The sequence below is a fragment of the Humulus lupulus genome, chromosome 3 (genome assembly GCF_963169125.1).
Source record: "Humulus lupulus chromosome 3, drHumLupu1.1, whole genome shotgun sequence".
NCBI lineage: Eukaryota > Viridiplantae > Streptophyta > Magnoliopsida > Rosales > Cannabaceae > Humulus > Humulus lupulus.
The window spans coordinates 206927385-206938413 of NC_084795.1; positions in this window are offsets into that span (position 1 = coordinate 206927385).

Consider the following 11029-nt stretch of genomic DNA (forward strand, 5'->3'; position numbering starts at 1 on the left):
GAGGTTGCAGGCTAATGTAAGTAAAGAGGAAGCCAGTAAGCCTGAGCCTAGACAGCAGGGTCAACCTCAGACCAGCCAGAACAACAACCATAATGGCAACAATCAGTCTGGCAATAATGGTAACGGTCAGAAAAGAAGGCATCAAGATAATAAGCAATTCGACAACGATAAGAGGGCACAGACAAATAATGGGGGAAATAGGCCAGACTATGTGGAATACCCGCCATGTGCTAAGTGTCAGAAGAAACATCCTGGAGAATGCCGCGCAAACACCAAGGAATGTTTTAACTGTGGTCAGGAAGGACACCGGAAAAGAGATTGTCCTCAGCACAAGCCAGAAGGGAAGAAAGACGACAAGATGGTTCCTGCTAGGGTTTTTGCCTTAACCCAAGGAGAGGCTGAAATAAGGTGGTCACAGGTTAGGTTTCTATCCTCAACAACATATGCTCTGTATTATTTGATTTGGGAGCCACTCATTCATATATCTTGTTAGGAATGATAGAAAAACTAGACAAACCTTGTGAAAGATTTAGAACTAGGTTTGTAACCGAGTTGCTTTCGGGAAAAGTAGTTCTATCATCACGGATAGTACGAGGCATACCGATCAAGATTGAGGACGTAGAACTAGAAGGAGACCTGATAGAATTGGTAATCAAGGACTTTGACGTAATACTAGGCATGGACTGGCTAGCACGGCATGGTGCAACCATCGACTACAAATGCAAGAAGGTGATGTTCGAGACTCCTGACGGCTAGAAACTATGCTTCATGGGACAAGCTTCAGGATTACGCACCCCGTTAGTATCATCTCTCAAAGCTCAAAGAATGATCTAAAAAGGATGTCAAGCATTCTTACCCAGCATCACATATGTAATAAAGGAAACACCACTCAAGGTTGGAGACGTCCGTATTGTAAGAGAATTCCCAAAGATATTTCCCGATGACTTGCCAGGATTGCCGCCGACTCGGGAAATTGACTTCATGATAGAATTATTACCAGGCACCGAGCCTATTTCCAAGGCACCATATCAGATGGTACCTATGGAACTCAAGGAGTTAAAGACACAGCTACAAGAACTCCTAGACTTGGGTTTTATTAGGCTGAGCCATTCGCCACGGGGAGCCCCGGTGCTATTCGTGAAGAAAAAGGACGAAAGCATGCAGATGTGTATAGACTATCGCGAGCTAAACAAGGTAATGATTAGGAACAATTACTCGCTACCCCGGATCGACGACTTGTTTGATCAACTCTGAGGCACGACTGTATTCTCAAAGATTGAATTATGGTCCGGGTATCATCAGCTCAAGGTAAAGGGAGAAGATATTCCTAAAATAGCCTTTAGAACTCGTTATGGACATTATGAGTTCTTGGTTATGTCCTTTGGTCTTACTAATGCACCAGCCGCGTTTATGGACTTGATGAATAGGGTCTTCAAGGACTACTTAGATAAATTCATCGTAGTGTTCATCGACGACATCTTAGTATACTCCAAGGATAAAGTAGAGCACGAGGAACATTTAAGGTTGATTTTGTCACGACTGAAGGAGCATCAACTCTACGCCAAGTTCAAGAAATGCGAGTTTTGGCTTTCACAAGTGGCGTTCCTTGGGCACATTATATCAAAGACAGAGTTGCAGTAGAGCCATCAAAGGTAGAGGCTATGAAGGATTGGCCAAAACCAAAGAACGCATCTGAAGTAAGAAGCTTTCTAGGGTTAGCAGGTTATTATAGGAGGTTTGTAGAGGGCTTTTCTAAGATAGCCACTCCGCTCACCAACCTGACCCGGAAACAACAAAGATCCAACTAGAATGATAGATGTGAAGAAAGCTTCCAGTTGCTTAAGGATAAGCTTTGCTCGGCACTAGTACTCTGTGTACCGACACCCAACGATAAGTTTGTAGTTTACTGCGATGCATCGAAGCAAGGATTGGGTTGCGTGCTGATGCAAAATGATAAGGTAATAGCCTACGTCTCACGACAGTTGAAGGAGTACGAGCAGCGCTATCCAACTCACGATATGGAGCTTGCAGCGGTGGTCTTTGCATTGAAAATCTGGTGCCATTATCTTTACGGAGAACGATGCGAGATGTATACGGACCACAAAAGTTTAAAGTACTTCTTTAATCAGAAGGATCTCAACATAAGGCAGCGCAGCTGGTTAGAATTAGTGAAGGATTACGACTGCGAAATCCTATACCACCTGGGAAAAGCAAACGTAGTTGCCGATGCGCTTAGTAGGAAAAGTTATGGAAATTTAGCAGCTTTAGCCAGAATAGAAAAGCTGCTACAGCAGGAGCTGATCAGTGCCGGAATAGAAGTAGTTGTCAAAAAACTGGCTAACTTGTCTATCCAGTCGAATCTGCTAGAAGATATACGGATTGGTCAGGGACATGACGACACACTAGCAGCACATATGGATGCAGTCAGAGAAGGCAAGACCACAGATTTCTCAATATCTAGTCAAGGTTTATTGAGATATAAAGATCGGGTATGCGTGCCAAATGATCAAAGGATTAAGAAGACGGTTCTAGAAGAAGCGCACAGTACCCCGTACTTAGTTCACCAAGGGTCTACCAAGATGACTCATGACATCAAGGTAATCTACTGGTGGCCAGGGATGAAGAAGGACATAGCAGAGTTTGTGTCCAAGTGTCTAGTATGCCAGCAAATGAAAGCAGAACATCAACGGCCTGCAGGCTTACTGCAACCGCTTAGCGTACCAGAATGGAAGTGGGACGATATAGCTATGGACTTCGTGACAGGCTTGCCAAGGACGAATAAGCAGCATGATTCTGCTTGGATAGTAATAGATAGACTAACCAAGTCAGCTCATTTCCTGCCTGTTAAGACTTCATACACGGCAGACCAGTATGCAGACATCTATCTCCATGAGACAGTACGGTTGCATGGAATCCCCAAGACAATAGTATCGAATAGAAGATCAGTGTTTACATCGAGATTTTGGGGAAGTTTACAACAAGCTATGGGTACTAAGTTAAGTCTTAGTACAACTTTTCATCCTCAGACAGACGGGCAGTCCGAGCGTATGATTCAGATTTTAGAAGATACGCTACGCGCATGTGTACTTGATTTCGGAGGATCATGGAATAAGTACTTGTCGCTGATAGAGTTCTCCTACAACAATAGCTACCAATCAACGATCGGGATGGCACCTTATGAATTGCTTTATGGACGGAGGTGCCGATCACCGTTGCACTGGGACGAGGTAGGAGAAAGGCAGCTTCTAGGTCCCGAAGTTGTTAGAAAAGCTCAAGAAGCAGTAACGCTTATTAGACAACGTATGATTGCTGCTCAAAGTCGTCAAAAAAGCTATGCGGATGCCAAGCGACACGATGTGGAATTCAAAGTCAGAGATCAAGTCTTCTTGAAGATATCTCCTATGAAAGGGGTAAAGCAGTTTGGGAAGAAAGGCAAGTTTAGTCCCCGATTTATAGGTCCTTTTGAGATATTGGACAAAGTGGGAGCAGTTGCGTATAGACTAGCCCTACCGCCAGCACTAGCAGATAGTCACAACGTGTTCCACATCTCGATGCTACGCAAGTATGTGTCAGATCCATCTCACGTCCTCTAGTACAATACGATAGCACTCCAAAAAGACTTGAGTTACGAGGAACGACCGGTTAGCATCCTGGATAGGGGGTGAAGCAGTTACGGTCAAAGAGCATTCCTATAGTCAAAGTCCTATGGAGTAATAGTTTTGAACGAGAGGCAACGTGGGAGTTGGAGGAGGACATGCAAGGCCGGTATCCAGAGTTATTAGGTAAGTAAATTTCGAGGACGAAATTCTTTTTAGTACGGGAGAATTGCAGAGTCCAAAAACTTTACTTAGCTAGTTAGATAGTAGTAGCAATAGTAATAATTGTAGTATTTTTATAACTTTGGATTTTGGTTCAGACCGGGATTTAGTTGGACACTCGTAGTAACACTTGTAGATTTTATAAGTTTAACCTATAGTTTAAGAATATTAATTTTAACCTAAGGTTTGATTAATATGACTGATATTGATGGTGATATTTATTATATTATAAGGTTTAGATAGACCCAATAAGATAGTAACACTTGTCTTGTGTATGTTTAATGATAATTAAGTATTTTTGAGGAATAAGTTTATTAAGATTAATATTTGAATATCCTAGGGTTTGTCAGCAGCTTTGAAATCGTTAGAGGACTTAGTCAAGGCTGTTTACTCAATTCAAATTAGGCTGAAAATGTGCAATTTCGTGTTTAATATTTCAGCGTATGCCGATATATCGCATCTATAGGGGGCGATATATCGCCATACGGGGATATGAAAAACACGTAACTTCGCACGACCACCTCGATGAGCCTCGGACATATTAGCCCAGACGATCTATCGCCTACTAGGGGTGATATATCGGCTCATGTACCATATTTTTAAATGTTTTTGAAACCGAGCTTAATTTATTCTTTAACCTCTTGATAAGTCCAACATTTTTCTGACCGATTCTTCAGCCTATGCTGAACGATAATTCAAATATTTTTCAATTAAAAAACCATTATTTTATTCAAGTTAAATGAAGATCTTTTCATTCTTGAACTCTATAAATAGGACCTAGTACCCTGCCATTTGTTCATTCATCAAGCTAAGTTCAGAGTCTGCAAGCTTCTAGGTTATTTTAAGAGTGATAAACACTTGGGTTGGGGTCATAAGCTTTATCCTTATAAGCTTAATAAACACTCGGGAAGTAAGGTTTATAGTATATTTCGGGTTCGACGAGTAGTTTGGTCATAGAAGCATTAAAGGTATTCCAAATTCTAGTTCAATTCTGTATTGTTTCCTTAAGTTCTCATAGTTTTCTACTCAAAATCCTAACTCTATTCTTTATTCTTGGTTAGGAAATCTAGGATCTTGAACATAAGATTCTTGGTAAGTATCTTTTCGATGGTATAGTTCTTTCATTCTTTTCATCCCTTTTTCATTAGTATAATGACCTTTCTTTGATGGTTTTTAGGAGTGTTCCAATGTCCCAATCCTGTTTTCATATCACGGTATATTTTTGGTAAGGAAAATAGGATAGGATTTTATATGTTATGTTATATGTTATCTTATGATTTATATGTTATGTTATCTTATGTATGTTGTAGACTTGGGCATATGACTTGTGTAACTAACAAGCCCCAATAAATTTATGGGCATATGACTTTCTTAGCTAGCAAGCTCCACAAATCTAATGGGCATATGACTTGTTTAGTTTACGAGCCCGAAGTAATAATGGCCATTATAGTATATGTGACATATGTTTATGATACGTTTTAGTATATGTTGTGATATGAATTTTATGTGTATGATTATGTGTTAGATTTTCCTTTCTGGGCATTAGGCTCACTCCTTTATGTTTACATGTGCAGGAAAATAGCTTTGGTGGCGGAAAGGTTCTTGGCAGCTTGGGGGTTGTGTATTGAGGCAGAATGGAAATGGATGGATTGAGTGTTCGGTTCGAGGATGAAGTCGCTTCTTAGTCTTTTAAAAATTATGCTTTATATGTATTTTTCGCACTTTATTTTGTAATCCATTTATTTAAAGTTATGTTATGTTTTTATTTTAAAAAACAATGGGATCCCATATCCTACTTTAAATTTTATGTAGTTTAACATTTGTCTTACAAGTTTTAATGAAGTTATGATAATTTCACTTGTGAGTTTTATTAAAGATTAGTGTCTATGTATAGTAGTCATTAATGGTCCAAAGTCTAGAGTAGTTGGGTCATTACAGTATTACAATGCCCATCATACTTCTTGGGGCTTGCTAGCTAGGCAATCATATGCCCATAAATTTACGGGGCCAGTTATCAAAACAAGTCATATAAATTTGTGGGGCTCGTTATCTAAACAAATCATATGCCCAAGGAATATATTATTGGGACTTGTTATCTAAACAAGTTATAAGTTTGTTATCTAAACAAATTATATGATTGTTATCTAAACAAATTAGATACTCAAGAACTAAAAACATATCATACATAAACATATCAAAAACATAAAAGCCCATAAAATCTATACTATTTTCCTTACCAACACCGGGATATTTGAGAACAAGGACGGGATTTAGAACACTCCTAAAACCAACAATAAGAATGGTGAGTATTTCTAAAGAGAAAAGATGATAAAGAAGAGAACTAAACCACCAAGAAAAAGCTTACCAAAAAGAAATCTTAAGTTCAAAGAACTCAAATACCTAACCAAGAATCGAAAACAACGAGTTAGGACTTGAGTAAAGAAAACTAAAGAACCATACAGAAATGAACTTAAGAATAAGAATACCTTTGGATGTACTAGAACTGATCTACACCTCGATATTAAAAACACACTATATCTCACTTCCCCAAGTGTTTATAAAGCTTTTATCCCAAACCCAAGTGTATCACTCTATAGTAACCCTAGCAGCTTGAAGGCTCTGAACACAGCTTGAAGAATGAGAAAAATGGCTAGGTACTAGGTCCCATTTATAGAGTTCAAGGTGTGAAAATATCTCATTTTAGCTTGAATAAAATAATGAATATTAATTGAAAAATATTTGAATATTCTTTCAATAGGTGCTTAAGACTCGATCAAAAACGTTCAGAGGCAAGTCAAGAGGTTAAGGGATGAATCAAGCTCGATTTCTACGATGTTTGAAAGTATGGTCCTAGGGCTGATATATCACCCACCCTAGGCGATATATCGCCTGGCCCTATGTCCCGAGTGCTCGTGGTTTTGTTTGTGCAAAGTTGACGTGTTTTTCGTATCTCTCGTGTGGCGATATATCGCCCCTATAGCTGTGATATATCGGCATACGTTGAAATATTAGACACATAATTGCACTTTATCAACTTAATTTGAATTAGATAAAAAACTTTGACTGAGTCATAATACGATTTTAAAGCTGCTGGAAGGTTCTACAGCTTCTAGATCTTTCTTTTTAATTAAACTATTCATCAAAATACTTAAATCCTTAATAAACATACACACGACATGTGTCATGATCTTATTAGTTTTATCTAAACCTTATAGTATAATAAATGACATCTTTTTAATCAGCTATATAAATCAAACCTTATGTTATAATTAATATTCTTAAACTATAGGTTAAACTTATAAAATATATAAGCATTGATACGAGTGTTCGACTAAGTCCTGGCTTGAACCAAAAACCCCAGTAACTATCACACTATAACTACTACTAGCTATTACTACTACTACTACTACTACTACTACTACTACTACTACTACTACTACTACTACTACTACTACTACTACTACTACTACTACTACTACTATCTAACTAACTAAGTAAAGTTCTGGGACTCTACAATTCTCCCCTACTAAAAAGAATTTCTTCCTCAAAATTTACTTACCAAACAATTCCGGATACCATGTTAACATGTCTTCCTCCAACTCCCACGTTGCCTCCCATTTAGAACTATTACTCCATAGGACCTTGACTATCAGAATACTCTTGGACCGTAATTCCTTCATCCCTCTATCTAGGATGCTAACCGGTCATTCCTCGTAACTCAAGTCTTTCTGGAGTTCTATCGTATCATACTTGAGAATGTGAGATGAGTCTGACACATATTTTTGTAGCATCGAGATGTGGAATACATTGTGGCTATCTGCTAGAGCTGGAAGTAGGGCTAATCTATATGTAACTGCTCCTAATTTGTCCAATATCTCAAAAGGACCTATAAATCGGGGACTAAGCTTGCCTTTCTTCCCAAACCGCTTCACACCTTTCGTAGGAGATATCTTTAAGAAGACTTTATCTCCAACTTTGAGTTCCACATCACGCCGCATAACTTTTCTGACGGCTTTGAGCAGCGAGCATACGTTTCCTAATTAGCACTACTGCTTCCTAAGCTTTTCTAACAGCTTCTGGTCCAAGAAGTTGCTTTTCTCCTACCTCATCCCAATGTAACAACGATCGACACCTCTTTCCATAAACTAACTCATAAGGCACCATCCCGATCATTGGCTGGTAGCTATTGTTGCAGGATAATTCTATCAGTGGCAAATACTTCCTCCATGATCCTCCAAAATCAAGTACATAAGCACGCAACATATCTTCTAAAATTGGTATGGTACGCTCGGACTGACCGTCTGTCTGAGGATGAAATGTTGTACTAAGACTTAACTTGGTACCCATGGCTTGCTGAAAACTTCCCTAAAATCTTGATGTAAACACTTATCCTCTATCAGATACTATTGTCTTAGGGATTCCATACATTCGTACTATTTCTTGGACATAAACGTCTGCGTATTGATATGTTGTATATGAAGTCTTAATAGGCAGGAAATGAGCTGACTTGGTTAGTCTATCTATTACTACCCAAGTCGAATCATGCTTCTTATTTGTTCGTGGCAAACCTGTCACGAAATCCATGGCTATATTGTCCCATTTCCATTATGGAATGCTAAGTGGTTGCAATAAGCCTGCAAGCCGCTGATGTTCTGCTTTCACTTGCTGGCATACTAAACATTTAGACACAAATTCCACTATATCTTTCTTCATTCCTGGCCACCAATATATTGCCTTAATGTCGTGAGTCATCTTGGTCGACCCTGGGTGAATTGAGTATGGGGTATTGTGCGCTTCTTCTAAAATCTTCATCTTAATCCCTTGATCATTCGGCACGCATACCCGATCCTTATATCTCAAGAATCCCTGTCCTGATATCGAGAAATCTGTGGCCTTGCCTTCATTAATTGCATCCATATATGCTACTAATGTGTCATCATGCCCTTGCCCAATCCATATTTCTTCTAACAGACTTGACTAGATAGACAAGTTAGCCAACTTACCAATGACTACTTCCATTCTGGCAGTGATCTACTCCTGTTGTAGCGGCTTTTCTATTCCAACTAATGCTACTAGACTTTCATAACTCTTCCTACTTAGCACATCAGCAACTATGTTTGCCTTTCTCGGGTGGTATAGAATTTCGCAGTCATAATCCTTCACTAGTTCTAACCACCTTCGCTACCTCATGTTGAGCTCCTTCTGAGTGAAGAAATACTTTAAGCTTTTGTAGTCCGTATAAATCTCACACCGTTCTCCATAAAGATAATGGTGCCAAATTTTCAACGCAAAGACCACCACTGCCAACTCCATATCATGTATTGGATAGCGTTGCTCATACTCCTTCAGCTCTCTTGAGGCATAGGCTATCGCCTTGTCATTCTGCATCAACACACAACCCAACCCTTGCTTCGACGCATTGCATTAGACTACAAACTTGTCGTTGGGTGTCGGTACACAAAGTACTGGTGCTGAGCATAGCTTATTCTTGAGCAACTGGAAGCTTTCTTCACACTTATCAGTCTAGTTGAACCTTTGCTGTTTCCGGGTCAGGTTGGTAAGCGGAGTGGCTATCTTAGAAAATCCCTCTACAAACCTCTGATACTAACCTACTAATCCCATAAAACTTCTTACCTCTGATGTGTTCTTTGGTCTTGGCCAATCCTTCACAACCTCTACCTTAGAAGGGTCTACTGCCACTCCGTCCTTGGATACAATGTGGCCGAGGAACACGACTTGTGAAAGCCAAAATTCGTACTTCTTGAACTTGGCATAAAGTTGATGCTTCTTTAGTCGTAACAAGATCAACCTTAAATGTTCCTCGTGCTCGATTTCGTCCTTTGAGTATACAAAGATATCGTCGATGAACACTACGACGAATTTATCTAAGTAGTCCTTAAATACCTTATTCATGAAATCCATAAACGCGGCTGGAGCATTGGTAAGACCGAAAGACATAACTAAAAAATTGTAATGCCCATAACGAGTTCTAAAAGTTGTCTTAGAAATATCCTATTCCCGTACCTTGATCTAATGATACCCGGACCGTAAATCAATCTTTGAAAAGATGGTCGCGTCTCGGAGTTGATCAAACAAGTCATCAATTCGGGGTAGCAGGTACTTATTCTTAATCTTCACCTTATTCAGCTCACGGTAATCTATACACATCCGCATGCTTCCATCCTTTTTCTTCACAAATAGAACCGGTGCTCCCCATGGCGAATGACTCGATCTAATGAAACCCAAGTCTAGGAGTTCTTGTAGATGTGTCTTTAACTCCGTGAGTTTGGTAGGTGCCATTCGGTATGGTGCCTTTAAGATAGGCTCAGTGCTTGGTACTAGTTTGATTGTGAAGTCAATTTCCCGAGTCAGCGGCGGTCCTAGTAAGTCGTCAGGAAATACATCTGGGAATTCTTTTACAATGCGAACGTCCCAACTTTTAGTGGTGTTTCCTTTACCACATTTGTGACACTGGCTAAGAATGCTTGACATCCTTTTTCTATCATCCTCAGAGCTTTGAGAGAGGGAATTAGCAGTGTACATAGTCCTAAAACTTTTCCCATATAGCATAGTCTCTGACCGTCAGAAGTCTCGAACATCTCTTTCTTGCATTTACAGTCAATGGTTGCGCCGTTCCTTGCTAGCCAATCCATTCCCAGTATCACATCGAAGTCTTTGATCTCTAATTCTATTAGGTCTCCTTCTAGATCTACGTCCTCAATTTTGATCGGTATGCCTCGTACTATCCGTGATGATAGAACTACTTTTCCCGAAGGCAACTCTATTACAAACCTAGTTCTAAATCTTTCACAAGGTTTGTCTAATTTCTCTATCATACCTAACGAGATATACGAGTGAGTGGCTCCCAAAATAAATAATACAGAACATATATTATTGAGGATAGAAATTTGACCTGTGACCACTTTATTGCTAGCGTCAGCTTCTCCCTAGGTTAAGGCAAAGACTTTTGCAGGAACCATCTTGTTGTTCCTTTTCTCCTCTGGCTTGAGCTGAGGGCATTGCCTCTTTTGGTGACCTTCCTGATCACAGTTGAAGCATCCATTGGTGTTTGCACATTACTCACGAGGATATTTCTTTTAGCACTTAGCACATTGCGGGTATTCTACATAACCCGGCCTACTATCTCCATTGTTCGTCCATGCCCTTTTATCGTTGTCGAATTTCTTGTTGTCAGGATGCCTTCTTTTCTG